Here is a 25420-nt window from a genome sequence, read left to right on the forward strand (position 1 = left end):
GATTAATGCATGTTAGGAGAATTATCAGTGGTGCATGCAAACCCTGTGAGGAGGTGTGTTACATCGAAAGCGGCTGATTAGTGGAAGATACGGCAGAATAATCAACATCACAGCTGAGTGGTTGCATAATTCAGACATCTTCAAGAGAATCCTCCATTTAAAATACTAACCAAAATCTATTCAAAATAGGGTAGTCTTGCTCAAACTGTTATCATATATTATACCATGGTCTGGGGGAATTCTTGATTCTGATTGGCTGCAGGGTGTCCATTAATCCCTGATATATGGACACCTACTAAGTAGTTCCAGTCAAATTGTCTGATCACCACTGTAAATTAATGCGCTAGCTGGGGTATCAAATCTGAATATATTATTTCCAACACTGAGTGCAGTCCGTCAGTCCTTCAGTGCCTTATCCTATGAACACCACACCACTTAGTTATGGCTTGTGAAAAACTTTATATTTTGATTGTAAAACGCGTGAAAATGCAAATTAATGGTCTTAATTTCTTTTCTTTGGCAAGTGACCATGGTATAAGCGGGATAATGCCCTTCAAGGTGTCCATAAACAGGAATTAATGGACTTCCATTAATTCCTGTTGAAGGGCATTATTCCTTACATATATAATACAATTAACTGTACTCAAACCTGCAGCTCATCCCCTCCGAACTACATAACCAATAATCATTAAAGTAGTGGTATTAGAAAGGTATTCAACACATCATTAGCTCATTGATTTTAAAACATTAGTGTGGACATTTCACACTTACAAGAAAATAAACATCAGCTTCTGCACTACAACTACAGGGATCTAGCATAATCTAGTCTAGTATAACATTTTTGGAATCAGTACAAAAGTAACATGTCTGTGCTTTTTTTCTTGAATAGCATAAAGGAACTACAACTTGCAATATGTTGTACAACCTTGTGTTGCTGAAGACGATTAAATTAATTTTGAACCTTCAATAGTGGCTCCTACAGGCTGCAATTTTTAATTACATCATATTATACATAGTTGTCATAGTTTTTCTGAAGGATTACACACTGCCAATTATACAATTCTTACAAATGGATAAATAGTAAAATGATCAAGGTCTTAGTTTACTTACAACAAATCAGCCTCTTGGCATCATCAATGCAAAGGCCAAAATGTATCTGTCCAATTAGTCCAATATTATGCATTTAACATGGTGAAGAATAGAATAGAATAGAATAGTCTTTATTGTCATTGTACAGGAGAGTACAATGAAATTGAGGGTGCTCCCGCAGCAACAAATTAAAAAAAAAGCAACACATAGAACAAATAGTAATATAAATATAAATAAATTATATATATATATAGCCCTTTAAGGTGCTAAAGGAAGGTAGGTAGATTGGATTTGTTCTTGTCGGGCGGGGGGGGGGGTTGTGAGTGTATCCGTTCGTATTTGTAGTTCGTATGGCCCAGGGGAAGAAGCTGTCTGTCAGCCTGCTGGTGTGGGACTTTGTTGACCTGTAGCGTCTCCCAGAGGGCAACAGATCAAACGGGGGTAGGCAGGGTGTGAGGGGTCTCCTGTGATGGCCTTGGTTCTCCTGAGACAGCAGGATGTGGCGATGTGTTCCAGGCTGGTCAGAGGGCAGCCGATGATCTTTTGGGCAGTGTTTATGACCCTCTGCACCACCTTCCTGTCCTCGGCTGTTGAGCCTGCGTACCACACACCCAGACAGTACGTCAGTATGCTCTCCACAGAGGAGTGATATAAGGCCAGCAGCAGCTTTGTGTCCAGTTTGTTTTTCCTGAGGACACGCAGGAAGTGTAGTCGCTGCTGAGCCTTCTTAACCAATACTACCCTGAAGCTCCACAGCAGGTTTGTGCTTTATTCACACATGTGCTTTTCCTTGGGGTCTACATCATCACTGGCCTGGTCCCCCCTGGATTCTCTAAAATTTATACAGGAGCACCATCACCGTCTGGCTCAGTTTCTGCACTAGACAAAAAACCAAGGCACTATGATGGGTGGTGAAACCATTGTAGCACATCACCAGAACTGACCACCAGAACACAAGACTGGCCTGACCTCTACAACTAGAGGATCCCCCCCAAAGACACAGCTGTAAGTCATCTGCGAAAGCAGTTTATTATGAGGTACTATATTTGCTTCTGCACTGTAAATCTAAACATTGGCCATAATGTGCCACTGCTCCCCCCCTCCCCCAAACGTTTCAACGTTTGCACATGCGCACTGACTGCACAGGTCATCAACCACCTGCCTCTTGGCGCGCCGCGCGGTAGTGGACATTGATGCCGTTGGACTTCGACACGGCAGCAACCGCCATCATCTCAATTTTCGGATTTATCATTCTGCTGCTGCTGGGAACATTGATTTGGTGAGTCCATGCTTGACTAAAAGGGGAACTATCAGGCCCGGTTCTAGACTGCCTTGATTGGGGGGGCAGTAAGAAATGTTGATGGGTCACCAACTGCTACTGTTTTGAGTGCCATAGGGATGACGTTTTTTTGTATGCCTACCAGCCTATGATGCCAACCCAGACGTAAGAATTGCAGATTCGCCATGGTTCCATCGGCAAAGCTCTAACGGGAATTATCTTTCTGGATTGACGAAGAAAACAAATTCTGTGGCCAACAAATTATTGATGTATGGCTACTAACATATTTTCTATTTAAATTTGAAGTTACAATGTAATTGGCATTTTACATTTTAAGCCCACCTCCACCTCCCCGATGTAGGACAACTTTATCAATGCCCAATTACAATTAGTTATCTAATATTAAATGGAATCTAAACCTAAATAATGTGCAACTGGCAGATAGAACTTTTGACGCACGGAAAGAACACACACTTTTGAGCCCCAGTGATGCTATAAACAACTGCACCAAAACACAACATTAATGCGCAACCCCAATGCATTAAAAAAAACTAAATCATCAGAGCCAGTCGTTCCATAATAAAAATGTCTTGCCATCATTCGTTATCCTCTTCTAGATGAAGCTGCACTTGATTTTAAAAACAAATCAGTCGGTTTGCAGCATTTTTCACCGTCAGCCTACAGTGCTCTCAGATTTCTCTCTCTCTCTTTTCTCTGCTCACCCCTTGTGTCTCTTGATGTCTCCATTCATTTTTTTGCTAGCTTAATCTCAGTCAGTTTCCAATTTTCAATCTCCAACTTCCAACAACCACGCAGACACGGTCCACTCGATTCAGTCTTGAAATTCCCAGAAGGCATTGCTTCATTTTTAACTTTTGCAAACAAATAATCAAATAAAAAAATGGAGGTAGATTTGTATTGTTTCAAACCATGCACATCTGAATAAGAAATTCACTACAAAACAACGCAGACTGATGTAAAAGTTTGTGACTGTAGAAGGTAACCATGAGTGTGATATAAAGACTTGTATGTGGTATATAAATGGTGATCAGATTGATCTTTCCACAGATGTGAAGGAATTGAAGAGACTAAATTGTAATTTAGCCTTTATATAACGCTAGACAGGAACAGAATGATTAATCGGTCGGCCCATAAGGGCTTGCGGTTCCTTTGGCATAAGCCCATGTTAAAGATTGTCAATCTGTCACATACATTTTGCCCCACCACCAAATTTCCCAAATTCATCGTGGTAGATATGAAGGGAGGTTGGGAAATTTGGTGGTGGGGCAAAATGTAAGTTTCTTTATAATCTGTGACAAAGCAATTTTGTAAACAGCGCTATAAAAATAAATAAATAAATCTTGTCTGATTGGTTGATGCTATATTATTGTGCACCACTTTCTCGTGCTTTGGAAAGTCGTGTGTGCCTGCCTGGGTTCCCTGTTTCTCCCTGCCAGATGCCAGCAGCCTCAGATTAGCCGCTGTCGGAGGCTCTGGCCCCAGGAAGTAACGTTAAACAGTGGCCAGCGGCGCTAACCTGAATTTACAGGTTATGGAGTCCCCTCTCACTAACGTGTGTTGTTTAATCCTGTCGGTGGGGGTGGGTGAGGCTCGTGTGGCGCTTCCCATGCCGCGGAGTGGGACAGAGACAAACTCGGCAGCAGCCGCCGATGGGACTAGGCTACTACTAGCAGTTGCTAGCCGACATGCTAACAACTAACAAGCCTGGAGTGCCCGTAGTATCTAATGTGATGCTAACTGAGAGAAGCTGCTACTGACTGTATGCACGGTACAAGAGAGAGAGAGAGACACCGGCTCTGTTGGCAGAAGAGCCGTGGACTGTGATTACTCTGAGCAGCATTTATGGGAATACGTTACAATATTATATATTTGAATATTTTTTTTTTTTTTTTTATTTCGGAATGAAGCAGGGTCGGTTTGGTGGGGCAGCCGAAGCATTTGGGGGGGCATTGCCCCCCCGTGCCCATGCCTAGAACCGGGCCCGGGAACTATGCAAGTCTGTTCGCTTTTCTGCTGTTTCGCTAACCGTCCTCCCGGCCAATGCATTTGTTTTCGATGAAACTGTTGAGAAAACAATCGATAGAGCTATGGTTAACATTATCTATCATGTACGATGTTACGACGTATGTCTCTGTGTAGTCTTATCCGTCATAAACAAGAGATTAGGGGTTACAGGCCGCGTTTGTGTAGCAGTGTTAACGTTACTAAGTCTAGAGCTTGGGGGGGGGGGGTATTTTTTTATAAGTTAGCTTGGAGATGCCAGGACATACTCGCAACAAATGACGTCAGTGAAATGAATCGATTACTCCTAATGACGACGCTCCAGTAAACTATTACTATATTGTATTTGACTGTATGTTACAATCCATGTGTAAATAATTCTTGAGTTAATCAAGTTTTCTTTGCTTACATGATGGTTTTGCCTTACTACCTGAAAGAAGTTTGCATTCTGAAATACCAGAGACTTTTTTGACATTATGTGCATGCTATTTATTTCAATATAGTAGTCATAGTAACTGTATTTTAATGTTAAGCACTTGAAATTTGAACTTGTTTTCACACATTTCTGTTGATTTTGAGAACAGGTGTGTGTGTGTGTTTTTAGATTGACACTGAAATTAAATCCATTAGTACCTAGTTAACATCTAGACTGACAAACAGTAATGTTTTAAAGTTAACAGGATCACTGTTAAAATCATAAGCTGCATATCTGTCAGCCTTAGAACTGTCTTTGTGACTAATGTGTTTGTCATAGTTTTCACTTGTATTTGACCAACGGCGTTGTAAAAGCTGGTCATATTGGAGATGGCTGCAATACTGTGTATGCTTAAATATTGAGTATTAACAGTTGAATTGTTTTATTCTTTTTAACTGTATCTAACACAGGCTCAAACTAATGAGGAGTCCACACATTGCACAATCTCAGCAGTAAAATGTATTTTCTCATGATTCTTCTTGTGCAGTAATTAATATCTCATTGCATTTTTGTAAATGTTATGATCATAAAAAGGAAAGCAATTGAAATAAATCTAATGGAATCCATAGTACCTATTTTGTGTCCCAAATAATACAATGATTGCAATTATAGATAAATAATCATCTCACCAAACACTCTCTCTCTCTCTCTCTGTGCTCAGTCCTGACGTTGACTCTGCTGTTTCCCTCCTTTTCTGAAGGTGGGAGTATTTCAGGAACTGTTTTGAACCCCAGCCTGGCCTTCAGTTCCCCTGCAAGTGGACACATCTGGAGTATTGCTTCTTCTACTGGCTCAGCTTGAGCCAAGGTGAGGATTCTCATTCTCTCTCTCTCTCTCTGTTCGTTTCTCAGGCTACAATTACATGTTCTAATCATTTTCTAATTTTCTTTCATTTCATATTTATCAAGCAGATCAAACCCCAGCCTGGCCTTCAGTTCCCCTGCAGTGGACACATCTGGAGTATTGCTTCTTCTACTGGCTCAGCTTGATCCGAGTACCAAATACCAGGAATCCAGCATAAATTGTGTGTGTTAAGATTCACACTAAATCTGCATACTGTTAATGTTCTTATGACAGAGAAGAGAGGTTTGATGCTTTTATTAAACAGCATTTTGAACTGTTTAAGAGTGAAGTGAAAACATAAATCATTTCATTGTTCAATTGATACTCAGACCTGTTGAGTGCTTTTACAATAGTGCCTTCTTGTGATGCAGGTGTTAAATGTTGTCTAAAAAGAAATGTGATATGTTGGATAATGTGGCCAGCAAATAATCCATCAAAATTTGTAAGCACTAAATCTGCATACTGTTAATTCTGTGCACGTTTGAAATAAATTGAATGCAGATGACATTCTTTTTTGCAGTATTTTATTCTTTAAAATTAAGTGATGATAACAAAGTTATTTTAAGTACTGTAGACTCAGAATTGACAAGTTTATTTCAGTACAGTAAAGTTACAATAAATTAGTTATTTTAAGTAAAATAAAATCATAACAAAAGAGCTGTGAACTCAAAATATCCATGTTTAGTTTGGTATAGTAAACTCATTATAAACAAGTTCTCGCAAGTACTGCACACTTATATTTAATAAGTTACATGTACTTACTTAATCAAGTTTACTTAACTCAGTTAGTTTAAGGCAATGAGTTTGCATATTTTTTTTGAGTAAAGCCAACTGATTATATCTTACAGTGTGGGGAGCAAGCAGAGAGGAACAAAAGGTTACTATTTCAACGCAAACATGTTAAAAAGACAGTTACATTTACTGTCTTTTTCAAATAGAAGGAAGAGTTGCATGACGCTTCAAAACAAGTCAGAAAAGCCTCGATAAGCGGAGACGAGTGCAGTTGCAGCGGTCATGTTGACGAGCAAAACTGGCTGCAACAGGAGGCTAGCGCTGCTACAGCTAGCCGGGTTCACCGACAGCTAGCCAAGCCGGAGCAGGAGGCGGGTACCCCGGCAGCAGCTGGTCAGGTTCACCACCAGCCGGAGCAACAGTCGAGTACCCTGGCATCAGCTAGCTTGATTTTACTGCAGGAAGATTCAGAAATCACGGTACTTGAGGCCATGTCGGATCAGCCAGGGTGCAACACTGAACTGACCAGGCGCGCTGTATGGAGAGACTGAGGTAACTGTGTCGGCACTTTAACATTGCAGACCTGCGTGCAGTCATACGGGCCTACAGAAAGTACAGAGACTCAGATGGAAAAGACATCCCGATGAACTGATGGAGTTACTTGCTGCTGGCAACAGCATTCCTATTGCAAGTGCTGAATGTGAGCGCGGATTTTCTAAAATGAACTTGATTTGCACCCCCAACCGTGCCTCTCTGCTCACATCCGCCATATCACCTTTACTCTTCCCAAACCTTGACCCCCCCTAGCTAAATTCTATCCAGTCCCAAACGTGAGGTCATGGGTGGCCACAGGTCAAAGAACTGTCAGACACACACGCAGTAAAACCCGAAACAGAGAGGAGGAGAATCCAGACATGGTCGTGATGGGGGGTGTTTTGGACAACTAAATATGGTAAGCATACTGTCTATTAATAGGCCGCCGTGCCGTGTTTATGTTTTACAAGTTAGACCTGTTGAGAAATTAATTGCTGACTGTGTACTGTAAGTCCCACTTGTAGTGATGTGGTCACTGGCCTGTGCTGTGCAGTATAGCCAAATCATTGTAAATTATTGTCATAACATTTATACCATGGATATTATTAGAAATTGAGGCCTGTAAGTCCCACAGCATGGAAAGTGGGCATCTGCATGTTGTTTTCAGAATCGTATGCATTCCAGGACCTGTACCCGTCTCGTCATCCCTGCGCTGTCTTATGTACTGGTAGATGTCTTGAAGGTGTATTTGGATTGCTCAAGGATAGTTTTACCAGTATATAGTGCTATACCAACAGATAAATTAGTCTGCAAGGTATAAACTGCAAGTAAGGAGACAGTCCTTGTGTCTTTCAATCTGTTTTCTTTTTTAAAATAAATCTTTTTTTAACCCTGGAATAACAAATGTCAAGTTTTTACTAATATTGTATAACCAAGGTCATATGAACCTTTGTTAAGAGTTGAAGAGTCAAGATTATCTTGTCAGTGAGAACATGCATTAGTCATGGGCTGAAGATCAGGAAAACTAAAGTTGAAACAAATTCAAATCTGCACACATCCATGCCTTAGGACAATATGAGACTTTGCGATATCCATAGAAAAGGATGTTTAATCCAATTTGGATTACACTTGCTGAGTGTGATTGAAGAAAAGAAGGATAGTGACTTTTGTTTATCCCTTGTATGGAGTATCTCATTATGCGATATAAGGTACATTAGACAGGTAGATGCAGGGGCCCCCAAATGGCCAAGTTCGCCACTGCATGTCTGGATGCACAACTTTATACATGGTACAAAGAGTACCCTTACAAAGTATACCATTTTGCCTATCTATCCACATACCATGAAGTGCAGTTTGAATGTTCATACATTCAATCCTACATTACTGTAACAAGTTGGAGCCTCACTGCAGACTAATAATTTCACTCACTGATGTGTAAACTGCACCAATACAAGAATAAAAACATGTCCATTTTTAGGCATCACTGCTAGTAGGCAAGTACAGACAAATATATGACAGAAGTCACATACTGTCAGGGTTTTAAAAGGGGAATACTCAAAAGTATGGACCCAAATGCAGACACACAGGAGGTAAGAGGGAACAAAAATTGAGCTTTAATATAAACCAAAGCTGGATGCAAACAAAATCCAAGGAGCACAAACAAAAATAAGTCACAAAACAAAGTAGCAAAACAAGGCTAAACAAAGTGCAACAAAAACTCAAAGTTCAAATTCAAAAATGCAAAGTAAGAAATCAAAAATCCCAAACCTACCAACGGGGGGGACATAGGAGAAGACACAGGAAACATCACGGGGAATCACACAAAACGAACTGACAAGCAGTGGATGGGGAACAAAGGCTTAAATGAACAAACATTGATGAGGGAGCGAGGTGCAGGTGAGGAGAGAGAGGAGGGAAGAGGGCAGGTGAGATAATGATGGAGGACCACAAGGTGTCGGCCTGGGAACCGATGGAGGACCACAAGGAGGTGTCGGCCTGGGAACCGATGGGGAACCACTGGAAGGGGTCGGCCTGGGTGCCGATGAAGGATCAGTGGCGGCTGTCAGCCTGGGCGCCAACGAAGAGCCGCTGGCGGCTGGCGGCCTGAGAGCCGACGGAAAGACACAGGAAGGTGTCGGCCTAAGAGCTGACAGAGAGACGAGGGAAGGTGTTGGCCTGGGTGCCGACGGAGAGTCGCTGGCGGCTGTCAGCCGTGTCCGGGGATGCCTCCTTCTTGCTTTAGACATCCGAGACCTGGCAGGCCCAGGAGCTTCGAAGAGGCTAGCTGCCTGGCTATTACCAACCTCCAGTTCTGGCGAGAGGCTAAAGGACAGATAGTTGCCAGTAACACGGTAGCCTACACCATGCACTTCGGCCAACTGCTCCTTCAGTCTCTTTTTCTGTGTTTAGCTCTTCCCTCAGCACGGGCCAATCAACCAGGTCTTTCTCGCTTTCCTGAAAGATCTGAAGCCATTCTTCCAGATCCATTCTACCCTGCTCAAAAGCAAACCCTGCATCCACAATGCGCCTTAAACAGTCTGCTGGGTCCATAATTAGGTCAGTTTGTTCTGTCAGGTTTTGAAGGGGAATACTCAAAAGTGTGGACCCAAATGCAGACACACAGGATGCGAGATAAGAGGGAACAAAATGCGAGCTTTAATATAAACCAAAGCTGGATGCAAACAAAATCCAAGGAGCACAAACAAAAATAAGTCAAAAGACCACAAAACAAAGTATCAAAATAACAGGGCTAAACAAAGTGCAACAAAAACTCAACAAAGATCAAATTCAAAAATGAAAAATAAGAAATCAAAAATCCAAAACCTACCAATGGGGGGGACACAGGGAATTACACAAAACGAACTGACAAGGAGTGAATGGGGAACAAAGGCTTAAATGCACAGACACTGATGAGGGGACGAGGTGCAGGTGAGGAGAGAGAGGAGGGAAGAGGGCAGGTGAGATAATGAGGGGGAACCACAGAGGAGAAGGCATGGAGGGAAAATACTTACAGACAGAGGGAGACAGAGTGAAGAACATAGGAGACACTTAAAGGACACAGCAGGGCATGGAAAATCAAAGCGTAAGACACAAGACACTATACAAAGACACAGAACCATGACACTGTATCAACACTTCATACAGCTACAATAGTGTATGGCTCTCGGATGTGAACAGGGCATTTGATCAGTCATCTGAATGTGACTGTCAGTTTAGCTAACTTTGTGTTTTTTCAGACAGCCTTTAGAAAAAAATCCCTTCATGGTGTTGTGAGCTTGTTGTAAATTCTCTAAACTTGTTTTGGTCTTGAGTTGGGCCAAAATAATCGACACCCAAGTATGAAAAGACAGTTCAATCAATACAATTAAGCAAGTCTGACTACAGGAGTAATTTGTTCAGGGATGGTGTATGGGCTATGACCTGAACTCTCCTGTGTGTTCACTGGACACGTTTACTGCCAAAGCATTTTCAAGCTAATTACATTATTTGACCTCCTGTTTCCTTTTCTTCTCATCTTAGTTTAGAAGTGACCTTCAAGAAAAGTTTGAAGACATGCAGACCCGCCCCAAAATACTGAAAATGTCTCCTTATCACCATGTGCATACAGCGTACTAAGGTGATAATAAAGCAATATCAGCAGGGTGTTCCACTGAATAAAAATGTTATCTCGTGTGACCTAACCACACTATAATGCAGCTTGCACATTATGATGAAGAATTTTCTGTAGTCATCACCCTGCCTATTCCATGGATGTTTATAAATAAATGCTGTTTTGAAAACTGAGCAATGGTGTGATGCAAAGAAAAAAAAAGAAAAACAATAATAAGGAACTATTGAGATAAATTTGAAATATCTGTGATTATTTGACATTTCATAAATGCTAGGACTGAGTAACATAATATCACACTCTTTTTGACCAAATACCTCAATGTTGATTATTATTATATTATGACAGTATTGCAGGGATGAGTATTTGTACTTTGAGAAAATAGTAACACAATAAGATTTTTAACAAATAATCATCAGTAATGTGAATATAATTAGTAAATGGGTTCATAAGAACAAGTAGAACAGTCTGCAAAGTTCAGAAAAAGACATCACTTTACTGTGATACAGCCTTCAAACCATATGTTATATAACCATGTAATCCAAAATCTAAGTTGACATACTGTAAAGGCTCATATCACAATAAATCAAGTCTGTTCGCTATTCAAGAGAGAAAAGCACAGGACCTTTGTTGTGACACCAGGTTTTTTGGGGGGAAAATCAGTTCCTGTTCTGTGGCAAAATGGATCCAATTTTAAGAAGTCTTGATTTATAAACTAAGAAACAATAAGAGATCTTTCCTCTTCTTCTTTTCAACTGCACACTATATTGTCTTTGTTTCTCTATTGTTGTACTAATTATATTTGCTTGATTTTAATTGTGAAGTTTATTTTGATCATGCAATGTTCTATTTTTGAAAGCATATGTTCCAGGTCAAATGATTTAAGTCTCATATGTGACAGGAGAGTGGAGCAGAGTTTGACAGTTAAGAATGCCCTACATCTCCCAGATGACAGCTTCAAACAATGTGATGGGAGTGGAGCACTAATTACTTATATTTACTTCTGGGACGAATTTGAAATGCATGCACATCTGAAGTAGTGGCCTGTTCCGACACACATCCATATGATGTGTGCAGGGTGAACTCAGCACAGTAAGTGAAAAGCAACAAGGTTAAAACAGATAAAATAGATGCATGCAGTGGAGAAGAGGTAGTAAGTTGGCCTTTTATAATAATCACAACATTTCTTGTTACAGTAAATTAAAAATGTAAGCATGTTAGAACACTTTATTGAAGTGGAGAACACAGCAGTGAAATGCCAAAAGCATCCACAGAGGTACATATAATACTGGCTTATAAAATGTATCTCAAAACAACAAATGTTTAAATACTTAGACGTTTTGAAAATGATCTATCAAATAGGCTCATTAGCATTTTGTATAACAGTTTAATAGTAACAAAGTAACAATATTATAATGTATATCATTTTATTACTGTAATGTTGTGATATAAAGTGACAATCTAATCATAACATAAATGTACATGACAGCTAACAGACACCTGTTTGTTAGTGAAGGGTGGTAAAAGGTATGCCATATGTCAAATCCATTCTCAAAACAAACAAGGGGCAGCTATCACCAGAATAACCATTCATTTTGGCTTACTGTTACAGCCATTATTTAGTAAGCTAATTTAGCTGTACAGCTAGCGGAGCTAGGAGCACAAGTCGAGGGTCGGCGCTTGTCGGGATGTATTGGGATGGGACAGGCTTCAGCAGATATCTCTTTAACATACCCTCATAATGTAAACATTCTTCACATACTGTTGATAAATTCAACAAATGTGTTTTCAACAAAGATTCTTACGTTTTGCACTTTTAAAAAACACAAGTATGTATCTGATCTATAAAAAATTTGATTGTTCAGTTGCTGTATGTATATTTTTGAGTCAGCAGAATTGGTCACATTTACAGAGGACCTATAATAAATTAATTATTGAACCAAACTTCATAAATGTTTTTTTTTTGTTAGTTTTTTTTGTGACAAGTAGTAGTGTGTGTTTTCCACTCATTACATCACAGAAACATGAGAACTTTAGACTGCACATCAGAATATTGTTTGATGACATGAGCATTTAACACAATCTCACCCACAAAGCTGGTTGGAAAAATAAACTTTCTGAGCTTGAGTCTATTCTGCAACTGCATATTGGACTTCCTCACAAGCACACGCCAGAGAGTATGGATTGGCAGTGATACCTCCTCTGCGTTAGTGCACAACACTAGAGGCCCTGCAGGGCTGTGAGTTCGGCCCCCACTAATTCACACTGTATACCCATTACTGAAGTATGCGGACGACACAACAATCATCGGCAGCATTATGAACAAGGATTAGAGTTCATATCAGAAGGAAATCAACAATCTGGCCAGATGTTGCACAAAAAAAACCCATCTATTTCTCAACGTCAGCAAAACCAAGGAGCTTATTGTTGATTTTAGAAAAACAGGAAGCAAAGACACACACCCCTGTCTACATCAGTGTAGCTGAGTTGGAGCAGGTGAACAGTTATAGGTTCACTGGGATTACCATCACTGAGAACCTGTCATGGTCATCACACATCCCCACTCTGGTTTAAAAAGCACAGAAAAGGCTGTACAGAAAGGCTAAATTCCAGTGTAATATTCAGGTCAACTTTTACAAGGGAGCAATAGTAAGCATCCTGACTGGAAAAATCAAAAATAGGCATGGTTTGTGCACGGCCCAGGAAAGGAAGGCTACACAGTGCCAGAAACCCCTAACCCAGAGTATCACTGGTACCCATCTACACATAAATGATTAGATATTATGGAAGATATTCACTTTAAGTCTCTTGACACTAAAAGCTGCTCTCAGTGTTGTCATCTGTTGGCTATCTTTCTGTCTGCTTTGCAGTTAGCAATCCACTCCCTCCTCCTTACGTCACCAAAGAGAAAATGGTAATCCAGTGTTTTCCATTAATTAACAAGACTCTGTCTGTTTGGCTGACTTGTTAACCTTGCTGGGCAGTACATAGCCTATATTGTTCTGTCTGTGTTTTATTTACCAGCCACTTCCAGTGTTGTTCTGTGACTCTGCACCTGAAAAACGTGAATCAATAATACAAGTCATATTATTTATTAAGGTTGATAAAATGCCAATGGTAGCAGCGTTTATGAATCATAGCTCGGAAAGATTACAATGTTGCACGTGCACACATATTGCACAGGTATGTGCAAAATGACTCGTTTTCCAACCTCAACCACACAGACCAGACAATATATAGTTAAGATTTTGAAACAAGACAATGATTATGTTGTTTCTCAGTTAAGGTTTAGTTACAAGTAAGAACTAACAGGCAACAATATTAAAAAAGCAATGGATTGATATTGTCTATTTAAAGCTTATGGGCCTGTGTAACATTGTTTAGCCAGAGCAGCGTAGTACAGTACAATTGTGAGGACTGAATTAATCACCTTGCAGCACCACCAAAGCATAGTGTTATATTTGATTATTTTCTACATTTTAGATTTTCTTTTTTTGTATATATGTTATTTATGAGACCTCTTAATTCTTATCTTAAATTGCACCAGATTTATGCATTTAACTTTAAAATGGATGAATGAGTACCTCCCACCATAGTCCCACAAAATCCCTTAGGAAACACTGGTAATCACCAGACATGACAGCAAACAGGGGGATACTGCTCTTTGTGCGTTCAAGAGCAGACATGAGTCTTTATGGAGTTTTCTCTCCTGATTGGATAAAGTGGGCAGGGATGCCAGAACATTTATTTTTTTCATTTACTTGATGAACTGGGGAAGAAGAGACAATGGTTACTGACCAAAAACAATAACAGTAAATACTGTTGGATTATAAAGCTATTTCACAAGTATTCTCATACAACTATTTCAGTGAACGTTTGCATTTTCTAAAAGTTACCAGAATGCAGCAAACAACGTTTCTGAAAATCTAATTTCTCTGGGGTCAGGACCTCCAACATCCAAATCTATTAAGGTTGGCAAGGATGCTCCTGCCTCCTTTATTTTATGCTCAACTGTAGTTCATGTTCACAACTACTAAAGTACAGTAGCATCTCAAATTCAAAATGAGGCTGTTGAACTTACAGTAAGGGCACAGTGTAAAAAACATTGCCCCTTAGAGTCAGTTTTGTTCTCTTATATTTCCTTACGATATTGTAGCTGTAAATCATTAAGAGAAGTTGCTTCGCTGGCCTCAGTTGCACTAAAAGATTCCTACGATTATTAAGAAATGTTGTAGACTTCAGCTTGCATGACTGTCATGTCCAAACCACTTCAAATTATACTGTCAACTAAAAATAGCTAAAACAACACCAATTTCCTTTTTCCCCAAAGTTTCTTCCTTGGATTACATTGATAGCAGACACAAGAACACTGAAGACACATAGCTGCAGCAGGCTTCTCACTCAGCTGACTTTGGATATCATCATTATGTATGAAATCTGTTGACATGTGACTTACAGAATGACATTGCATGAAAGCAAAGGAAAATACAATGACAGATATTTCAATGTTTTGTATGAAGGAAATGGATAAATGAGTGAGCCAACAAGTAAAACCTGCACAGTAAAAACTAATAACAACCTTTCAGCTTTAAGTTGATGTTTTTTTCTTGCTGCCATCTGCAAAAACACGTAATCAATAGCTGTTGTTATCATGTGTGTTTAGAAAAACAAATGTGTTTGACACAATGATCTTTCTTGCAGTGAAATTAAAAGGGACAACTTAGCTTGTTTACATTTTTTCTCAATTGTTTTCACACAAAAACTGGTACTTGAGACACAATGACCACAACATGTCCCCCACACACCGCCCAGATGTCCAACTGCCTTATCCGACCACTCTCCGACCGCTCTGTTGCCTCTCGTCTGACCCGTTCGGCAGAAAAGTTGCAGTGAACACACCGCTTCGACGTGCTGCCTACTCTGCTGTCGCGTGTACGTTCTGCGCATGTGCAAGATGCAATAAGCCTCCTGAACAGTGGGTGGCGCTAGTCTCGTGCCAGTAATCAAAAACACGAAAACAGGAAATGACGGGACGAAGTGAGGAACGGAGTGCATAGAAAAATAAAGCGCACACAGTATTGATTCAGTATTAGTCCGACCCGAGACGACGTTTGTGGACTAAATACTTGATATACGAGAAAGATGACTATAGTTAGGCTGACACTCGTGTTGTGTGCTCTCAGGCTCGTTATGAAAGGATGAAATGAAAGCTGCGAGGTGTATATGGCGGACATGGTGGATCGAGAAGGACCAGATGATGCCATTTTAGCTGGAAGATGGTGAGAAGACCCTGCACTACAGCAGGCCTCCCTGCCACGGGCCACTAATGCGTCTACAAGAGCCAAACTGACTAGGGATAACCTGTGTCAGTATTTCATGTCTGACTGTGGGGCTGCGCCTTTTCAGTGGGGCAAAGATTAGGATGTATTGACTGTGCTGTGCATGACAGGAATATGTGTGCTTGAAACAAATGGGCAATAAAGAGGGCAAAATTATGTCAATGATTTTGTCTTTATTTTTTCTTTCACTTCACACTAGTGTCACAGATGCAGGGAACATGTGGCTGTTTATATCCAACTTCCATTAACATTTATCCACCTAAAGAGGTTCCACACAAAATGCAGCACCAGTAACATCATTTTGCAAAAAGTGTATAGAAAATAATAGGGACAAATTGTGTTCACCCACCTCTTAATACACCTCTATACACCTCCTGGTTACAGGGGATACTGGAATATGTCTCAGCCACTTATGAGGTTATTGTATGAAAGACTACATGTGAATAGATGACCAGACAGCCATTCCGCTAAGTGTTCACGTCATAGAAATGTAAACGTAGCACATTACATAGACAACACCAATTGTCCTTCATTCAGATGCCAAAGGTGAGCTATACAGCCCTTTTATATGAGACAAAGAGACCGCAGTTACATTGCAACGGCAGACAGATGTAGCCAATGTTCATATTTAGCAATGTAGTATTTATCACCACTGTCTGTGACAACCCAGATGAGGCTTTATTCGGACTAGTGCAGTGCCCGTAAGAAAAATGTATTCCTATAAAAAAGTGGGAGGTTAAGTAGCTATTTCATGGATGGCCAAATGAGGCTGTGTTTGAAGTTGGGACGTCAGGGATATTTAGGTTTGTTGTAAAATCTGATATTACAGGGTATAATTGCCCATTTTTGACTATTTTTGATTTTGCCATCATATTTCACCTTAAAAATTATTTACTTGGTGTCATTATTTTCAGCACAACCTCACATGTGTGACTGTACAGTTATTTTTTTATTTTGACATACTGTATTAACACAATGGACCTAAAATCACAAAAAAAACTTAACTTTCTACTCGGATTTTATGTTAAGTTTTTACTGTGAAAACCACAGATATGTTTAACAAACCATTTTTATTACTTATAATGCAAATATAAATTGTTGTTTGCTAAATATGTGCATACATTTAAAACATTTGCAAAGCTATATGTAACTATTTACATTTAAATGCAGGCAATGCTCATTCAGCCGTCTCCTCATAGTTTTGACTCATTAAACAAAAAAACGACTCCACTACACACTAAACACACTACACCAAACACTACATAACACACTAACTATATACTCCAAACACGCTAAATATCACAGATCTCTCAACTCTCAATAACGCTGTCTCTACACCGACCGTTGTTGCCTGTCATTCATCTGCTTCTGTCCCTCCCACAACTTCCTGTTCCTCAACAACCAAACTTGCTGCTTGGACACTTTCGTGACAAAAGCCTGTTTTTACCATTTCTTCCTGAACCAGACACAAATCAACGTGACGGCAATGTTCGCGAAAAAAGTGTGTCGGACATTATTTACCCTAAGTCTGGTTTTGGATGTGCCGGTGCGTACGGTCCGTCGCCTCGGGAGATGGGCCGTGTCGGTGGGCTAGCGGCTAGCAGCTAGCTACACACGTACATCCACAGATTCCGTTTCCACTTTGTTGTCCGCGCGTCTCTGTTCTTCCTCAGACCCGAACAGACTCGGTCCGGACTCTTTTAGTCTCATTAATACACAACAGTCAGTTTAGATGCACAGAACAGAACGGGACCGAACCGTGGGCTAAATCCCAGTCCAGCTCGCGCCGCTGCAGGTATAAATCCGCTTGTTTCTTAAGGTATGTTGTGGAGTCGGGCTCTGCAGTGATTGGCTCTGCAGTGATTGGCTCTGGTGCGCACGTGACTGTGGTGGCTCCGGTGGACAATGCTGGCGAATTTGTATAGCAATTATGAAATAATTTATTAACGGTATCATTGCAGTCCAAACAAATGCGAAGTCGCACACCCTTGAACCACGCAGCAGCCATGTTGTAAGTCTCAGGTCAGTCTGTTCCTGATCCACAGAGATATTTGAGGAACACACACACACAGACAGACAGACAGACAGAGATTCCTTGCTTTTATAGAGAGATGCTAAGTGTAGCCTGAAAAGACTATCTCCATTAAATGTTTAGGAATAGAATAGAGAAAATGCGATGCAACGACGAAGTGTAGTCTGTACTCTCCGCCATGTCTGTTTATGTGGTTTGTTTAGGGTTTGTTTGTCACTTCTGCCCCTCCCACACACCGCGCTGATTCGCTAGCACACCGCCAATCAGAGAATCCAATGGCTCAGATGTCCGATGGCCCACCGTCATTCTGTCACTCTGTCATTCAAAATTCTAAAGTGAATTACCCTACTATGTACACTGACTCATCACATGGGCAAACACCTGGACACCCTACACAACACACTCATTCCACCAGATCAGCTCAGGTACGTTGTCATTTGGGACAACGTAAGTTTCCACTGGGCTGCTCTGGTTTGTAACTGGTTCACTGCCCAACCACGCTTTTTAGTTGTTTATCTCCCTCCATATTCTCCATTCCTCAATCCTATTAAGAAATGTTTTTCTGCCTGGAGATGGAAAGTGTATGACCAAAATCCACAAATGCGTATACCCCTTCTCCAAGCCATGGAAGACGCATGTGAAGAAATAGCAGTTGATGCTTTTATGGCTGGATTTGCCATGCTATATGATATTTCCCCCGCTGCTTGGCCAGGGAAAACATTGCTTGTGAGGTGGATGAGCTGCTGTGGCCAGACCGAAACAGAGGAGAGCATGCAGCATAGTTTTTTTTATTTATTTTTTTACTGTAACTGTGTACAGTAAATTCTTCTGTTTTGTATGTAGACCACTGTATGTGCAACTTTGTCTTGGTTGGGATGTACACTATGTACATTGTTTTTGTGGGAAAAATAAAATATATCTGTTACCGTGTATTTGTGTGTTCTGAGTATAAAAACAATATTCTCAAATATTTTACAACACACTTGTGTACTGTCTGTAGGAAGTGTAACACTGAACAAAAAAGTCATTATGATGAATGGAGAAGAAGTGTTTTCCATTCATCATAGTGTTTTACATTGAGCACATCAGTGTTCAACTGGTTCTTATTGTCTATTCATGTGATGGTTTGTGTTTGTCATTTGAAAACAAAATACCATTTTGAGAAGAAATAACATTGTTTTGAACGTAAAGTTTCATTTTGCATTAGAATTGAGGGGTTTTGCCCATTGTGTGTGTGTGTGTTTTTTGATTTGTGTGTAGAGTTCTGAGAGTATGAGGCATGCTTTCAGAAAATGTGTGTAAACAATCGAGAAAAACTGTAATGCAGGGAGGATAGTTCCAGGACAAAGACATAACAAAGTTATGAAAGAGTAAGGAAGTCATTCTTTTCATTTGATGCTATTTTTCCTATTTAATCTATCAACAGCCTCAATCCCTTTTAAATCTTTGAAAAACTTTATCCTAAAACATTTTAGATATTTCCTCACAACGTTCATTAGACTCCATGTCACAACATGCGCTCAAATATCAGAAAGGTTTTTTCTAATACATACTTACATATTCTTTGAGGCTTTCATTCAGTTGTAGTAATGTGATATTTCTGTGGTGACACTGAGGATAGAGCTAAGATGGCCTGTGTACTGTGCAAAGCTTCAGTGCACAAGGGCTTGACCTATATCTTTTAGGGTTTGATGACTGTCTTGAATTATTGATTATTATAATAATTTAAAATAGGAATCAGTAAGGATGGCGTCAAGACGTGAAAGATTGATTATGTGGATGCCCCAATTCCTTATAAATCATGTCATGCACAGTAAGATGTTGAAGTCGAGCAGTTCTTTTACTTTCTGGCTTCTAGATCTCTGTGAAGAGAAATTGTGAAAGAAACTGAAACAAACAACTACTTCATGGTGTGTGTGTGTGCGTGTGTGTGTGTGTGTGTGTGATTGTGTGTGTGTACATGATTTCAAAGAAAAAGTCAGTTCCTGCTCATACTTATCATCTTTGTTTATGATACATTAGGAATCAGGATTGAAGGGATTAAATACAAAATGCACTACAACATTCACATTTTAAAGACAATTTTATGTAGCAACATATCAGAAATTCATTAAAGCTGCTGTGAGTAGCTTTAGCTAACTTCTGGTTCTCTATGTCACCAAATGAACTTGCCACGGTAATCGCCAGACATAGAACTTAATAGGAGGATCCTGCTGCACGTTCACCGTAGATAGGACAACCTTGTCATTAGGGGTCTCCGTCCCGATTGGATGAAGTGGGCAGGGATGAAGTCTTTTACTGCATAAGCAGGGGGAGGATAGACATGGTTACTGACCAAACAGTGATTGGAGTTGGAATAGAGCACTTTTTAAGACATAATCTAAAAAAAATACATCACTCATAGCAACTTTAACTTAACTTTATATGTAACTGAATACCATGTATGTATAGATCTGTGTTAATTCAATTCAATTAGCCCAAGTAATTTAATCTATTTCCCTTTACTATAAATTATACAATTTAATAATTTGTATTAAACTTATGTAAATACTTAAACCTTTGGGCAAATTACTCAATGAGCTGCTGCTATTCTGTTCTGGGGTCAAACAGTCTAACCAACCACATGATCAATTAAGGAGGAATATCTTGATGTTCATTCACAGTGCTCTCTAGATAACTCTCTCTCTCCCCACTAATTAGTCAGCTGACAATGAGCATTTACCCCTTCAGTTAAACCAGCCAAATTAATGAATCAATCAACCAATCATGTTATTGCTGGAAAAGCTGTTCTTCTCCCTGCTGTTTAGAGCTGGTATATACGGTTCCTTTTAAGGATTCGAGTCATTATGCGTCACTCACTAAATTGAACCGGATTGTGCGAGTCACTTGAGTCACTTGAGTCAGTATTGTCTAATCACCATGGAAACTCAGTCCAAGCCCATTGTCTCTTAACCACTAACGTAGTAAAAAAAAACCACAATGCAATAAAACATTATATACATGATTGGATAAATAAGAGATACTAAAATAAAATGAAATGAAACAAAATAAAACGAATAAATAATAGAGAACTGAGGTAGGAACGGTTTAAATGGATAAAGTTCCCAAATAGAGATAACAATAGCCTACTTACAATATACTACTTAATATTTTTATATAATATTGCTTATATAATGTGCTTTTCACACTGACTCAAGGAAGTCTAACCCTGAGACTTCACTCCCTCGTCTGCTACTCATTCAGAACGTAGCCAGCTGTTTGCGCTATCCTGCTCTGACTCGAGCCGCGGCCATTTCTGGCATCGCAGCTCGCACGCTAGTGCTACGACGACTCGGCTGTGTTTCTGGCTGTGTGCTATGAGCTTGCTAAGAGCTTGCTATGAGCTTGCAACCAGCTTGCTACCAGCTACTGGCTACGAGCTACTGGTTACGAGCTTGCTACCAGCTTGCTATGAGCTTGCTACGAGCTACTGGCTAAGAGCTTGCTACGAATGTTTCCTGCATTGGCTTGCGGGCTATCTTGTGAGCCTCAGTGCCAGAAACACAGCCGACTCGTAGCTTGCGAGTTGCGATGCCGGAAAAGCCTGCGAGCCGTGATGCCGCAGGCTTAGGGGCTAGTGCTATGACGAGTCGGCTGTGTTTCCGGCATCGGGGCTCGCAAGCTAGCCCGTAAGCCTATGAGGGAAACACTCATAGATAGTAGCTCGTAGCTAGTAGCTCGTAGCAAGCTTGTAGTAAGCTCATTGCAAGCCCGGGGCTAGTGGGCTACACGCCTGCTATGTATACGGCTCTGCGCAACGCTATTTATCATTTGAGATTTGATTATAGTATGACTCAAGTGATTCGAGTTAATGATACTAGAGATTCGCAGGTTATTTTAATGAACCAGGTTAAAGATCCAGATGAGTCAAGATTCATACACCTCTGCTGCTGTTGTCAGCTGTAGTTTTAGTGCAAAATCATCGTGACCCTACTCCACCTCATTTTCCTCCAGTTCATCATATCCACTCCCCAAGTCTACTTTCTAGTGACATTTCTATGACATTCAGATGTTCAGCCATTATTTTCATCCGATCACTAAGACCAGCATTTAGTACTACTCAGTGCTTCACCTTCCCTCTTAAAATATAATGGACATCACGTTGGGGCCTAATCCCAAAAGACTCTTGTTTCTCATCCAGTGCACAAATTGCATTAAATATGTATTAATTAAAAAAGAAGTCTCTCCCTGCAAGTCTTGCATTCTACAGTTAGTTAAATAATTTCAAGACCTGAATCAGATACAGACTCAGATCTACCACTGAGCACAGAAGGCAAACGTTCTGTGCACCAGGATCCAAGAGGAGCATGCCAGGGGGAATTAATAAATGATTAAAATAAACAAATAGATAAAGGATGAAAATAAATGAAAGCACACTGATACGTGCAGATTTTTGCAGCAAAAATATCCTCCATGTTTTCAATGGATTACGTTCACTTGTGTTCCTCCTCAGACCAACTTGTTGGCAGTGGATTCTGACCTCCAAAATCCTGTGCAGTTTACACACAGCTGGATACCTTCATTATTTATTTAAAGCCTCAGGCAAAATGGGCCTTACTGGGCTTTAACAGTAAATGTCCTTGGGCAATTTGCCAAATGTTGCACTGTCAACAATTACAGGCCGAAAACACATTCTTCTGCTTTTTCTGGACATTTATTAACATTGTCCATGGTTCAAAACCAAGCACAACAACTTAACCTCACTACCACTCTACAGCTTCGACATGGCTTCTTCATGTCTTTCTCTCGTAGAGGGATAGTGCTCCCTTCCTAAAGGGTAAGTACACCATCTTCCTTACAGGTAAGTTTTCACAAATTATGTTTGTAACCAGGGGCGGGCTGGCCATCGGGAGGTTAGGGAGTGTTCCCGAACGGCCGGTCTGTTCCAGGCCGAACCGGCCGGTGGTCGGAAGGTTTTTTTACCCCATAAAACGGCCGCAGGTGGCACAGAGTGGAACGCCAGACTGGGTCAATCTAATATTTAGCATATTAAGGGGGGATACGAGTGGCCCCTCCCAACTTGAGCTGATCCTTGTTTCTATTGAAATGTGATTGGCTCAGCCGCTCAGTCAGTCATTAAACCGTTATGTTCCTGTTTAAAAGAACAATAAGGAAGAGGAGCGGGAAAAATTCAAATTAGCAAACATGTTTAAAAGAAATAAGCCGTAGAAAGAGATGGGTGGAGCAGAAAAATTAAGGGCAAAAAAGAAAAAAGGTTAATACAGGATGCAGCCTAATGCTCCATATTAACAGAGCTTTTAGTGGTGGAGGGGTGAAGGTCAGCGCGGCTACAGTGTGCCAGGCCAGTGAAGAAACGGGACCCAGCAGCAGACCCAGTGCCGGTATCTCGGGCTGCGATGGGTCGGGTTGTAATTTCAGGCCCGTTGAGAACTCTAGTTTGTGTTTTTGGATGTGTTCAGGGCACACAGAACTAGGCTGTCCGCTGATCGGATCGGACGATATTTTGCATTTTGAGCAATTTGTGAGATCAGCGTAATGTCTTAATTCACCGATCCGATCAATGACGTAATTGTCGTGTTGAAACTTTTTGCAGATGCTCCCGTTGCATAGATTACAGATGGCTTGTGTTTTATCTGTCTCATTTACTCAGAAGAAGTTCCACAGCACCGACATGTTTGTTTGCTAGTGATGATGTTGCTAGCTAATGATTCAAGATTCAAAAAACGTTATCGTCCGTCACATAGTGACAGGGCTCAAAACATAAATGCCACAAAAACATAAAACACACATTTAAACCAATGAGACATGTTTGTTTTGCTTTTAACAAACAAACAAACATGTCTCATTGGTTTAAATTTGTTTTCTGTTGAAAACCTGTTACACCTGCATTAATCATTAATCTGCTTTATCAATTAAAAATAAAATCCATACTGGCTGACCAGAAAAACGCACAAATTTCCTTATTGCAAAAGAAAACATATTTCAGGAGGGAGTCTGTGTTCAAAGTTAAAAGATTATATTTTAATATATAGGCTATACATCCTGTTTTTCTGTTCTGTTTCTACATTAATATATAGCAATTTTTACCAGCTCAAGAAAAATACATTAACGTGAGTAATTTATTTACAGTTTGTGTGTGTGTGTGTGTGTGTGGCACTTTTGTTATGTTTATTTTTATATTGTATTTGTGTTCTAACACTGTGAATTATTTGCAAATTATTTGCAATAATTTCATAATTTGTTCATCATTTCAAGAATTAACATACAGTACTTTTACATATGTCAGTGGCTGCATGTACTGTATATCAATTAAATGTCAAAAAGTGACAACCAAATGCAGAGAACCAAGGAGATATTACATGTTTAATCTTTGAGGGTATGTGGCTTTTGTAAATAGCATCTGAGTATAGTTGAAACACAAAGCAATGTGAATGCAAGCTGCCACTTGACTTAATCCAACATCTCACAACAAAATATCATGGTTGATGAGTACAAGGGAGCCATCATCAATGTACTGAAAGATGGAAGGTTATTGCTCGTAGAAATGTCTTTTTTACTCACTTTACTCACATAAATGGAAAAAAGCAAAGCCAGAAAGTGTGATGAAAGTGAAAGAGAACCCCCTATCAATCCTCCTCAGCTCTACCCCTCCCTTCCCAAAATTAAGAGCCTTAACATTTACAGCCAAGGGTTGAGCTCACATCTATGTTAATTGCATTTCAAAGTGAATCAGATGTGTCATGGAGCATCTGAATATAAAAAATGAGAAAAAGCCCTTTTGACATGGACTGCATAAAAGTTAGCCGTGATCTTCGGCAGAATAGGTGAAGATGCATTTAAGGGATGAAAACTGACATTTCAATTGAATCAACACCTATCATGGCAACCGGATGTGAGAGGACACTGGCGTGAATATTGCCGCTTCTCAATCCATTACAAAACAACTTATTCTGCCGAAATATGAAAGCCAAGTTGTCTTCACAAGCTCTGAGGCTGTACTACTTTGAAAGCTGCACTAGGGGTGGGTGGATTGATCCAAATATCGATAGTATCGATACAGAGGTGAGTATTGGTATCGGATTGATACTAGGGTGATGTGATCGATATTTTTGTTGTAGTCTTTCTTCTATAAATTCAGCAAATCACTCGTATTTCTTCACAGAGTTTGTGACGACATGTGGGATAATCAATAGAACGGCGGTCATTGTTGGGAAAATAAGTCCCTTCAGGACGAATCCGGTTCGTCCTGTCACAGGAGCTCCTGGACCTCTGCTGTAACTTCACCCCAAACTCCATTGCTAAGATTGAATCTCTTGGTCTTCTTCGTTGCCCCCGCTATATGCACAGGGCCTCCAGACGCAAGTGTATTCACACGGACAATACTATTCCCCTTCATGCTGACTGCGGTGCTGCTTTTCCCTCCACGCTGACTGACAGGCACTCCATCGCACCGGCACAACGTCATCAA

General features: G+C 40.3%; 1 protein-coding gene and 1 long non-coding RNA gene across 2 annotated transcripts in view; one reads left to right on the forward strand and one right to left on the reverse strand.

Annotated features, from left to right (window-relative positions):
* Positions 1 to 25420, reverse strand: part of ntm (neurotrimin) — a 993858-nt gene that overhangs the window by 778252 nt on the left and 190186 nt on the right. The window lies entirely within an intron of this gene.
* LOC115594161 (uncharacterized) lies at positions 4782 to 6213 on the forward strand. The gene is made up of 2 exons (XR_003986432.1): positions 4782 to 5672; positions 5777 to 6213. It is a non-coding gene; the product is annotated as an uncharacterized LOC115594161 (long non-coding RNA).

The sequence above is a fragment of the Sparus aurata genome, chromosome 13 (genome assembly GCF_900880675.1).
Source record: "Sparus aurata chromosome 13, fSpaAur1.1, whole genome shotgun sequence".
Classification (NCBI taxonomy): domain Eukaryota; kingdom Metazoa; phylum Chordata; class Actinopteri; order Spariformes; family Sparidae; genus Sparus; species Sparus aurata.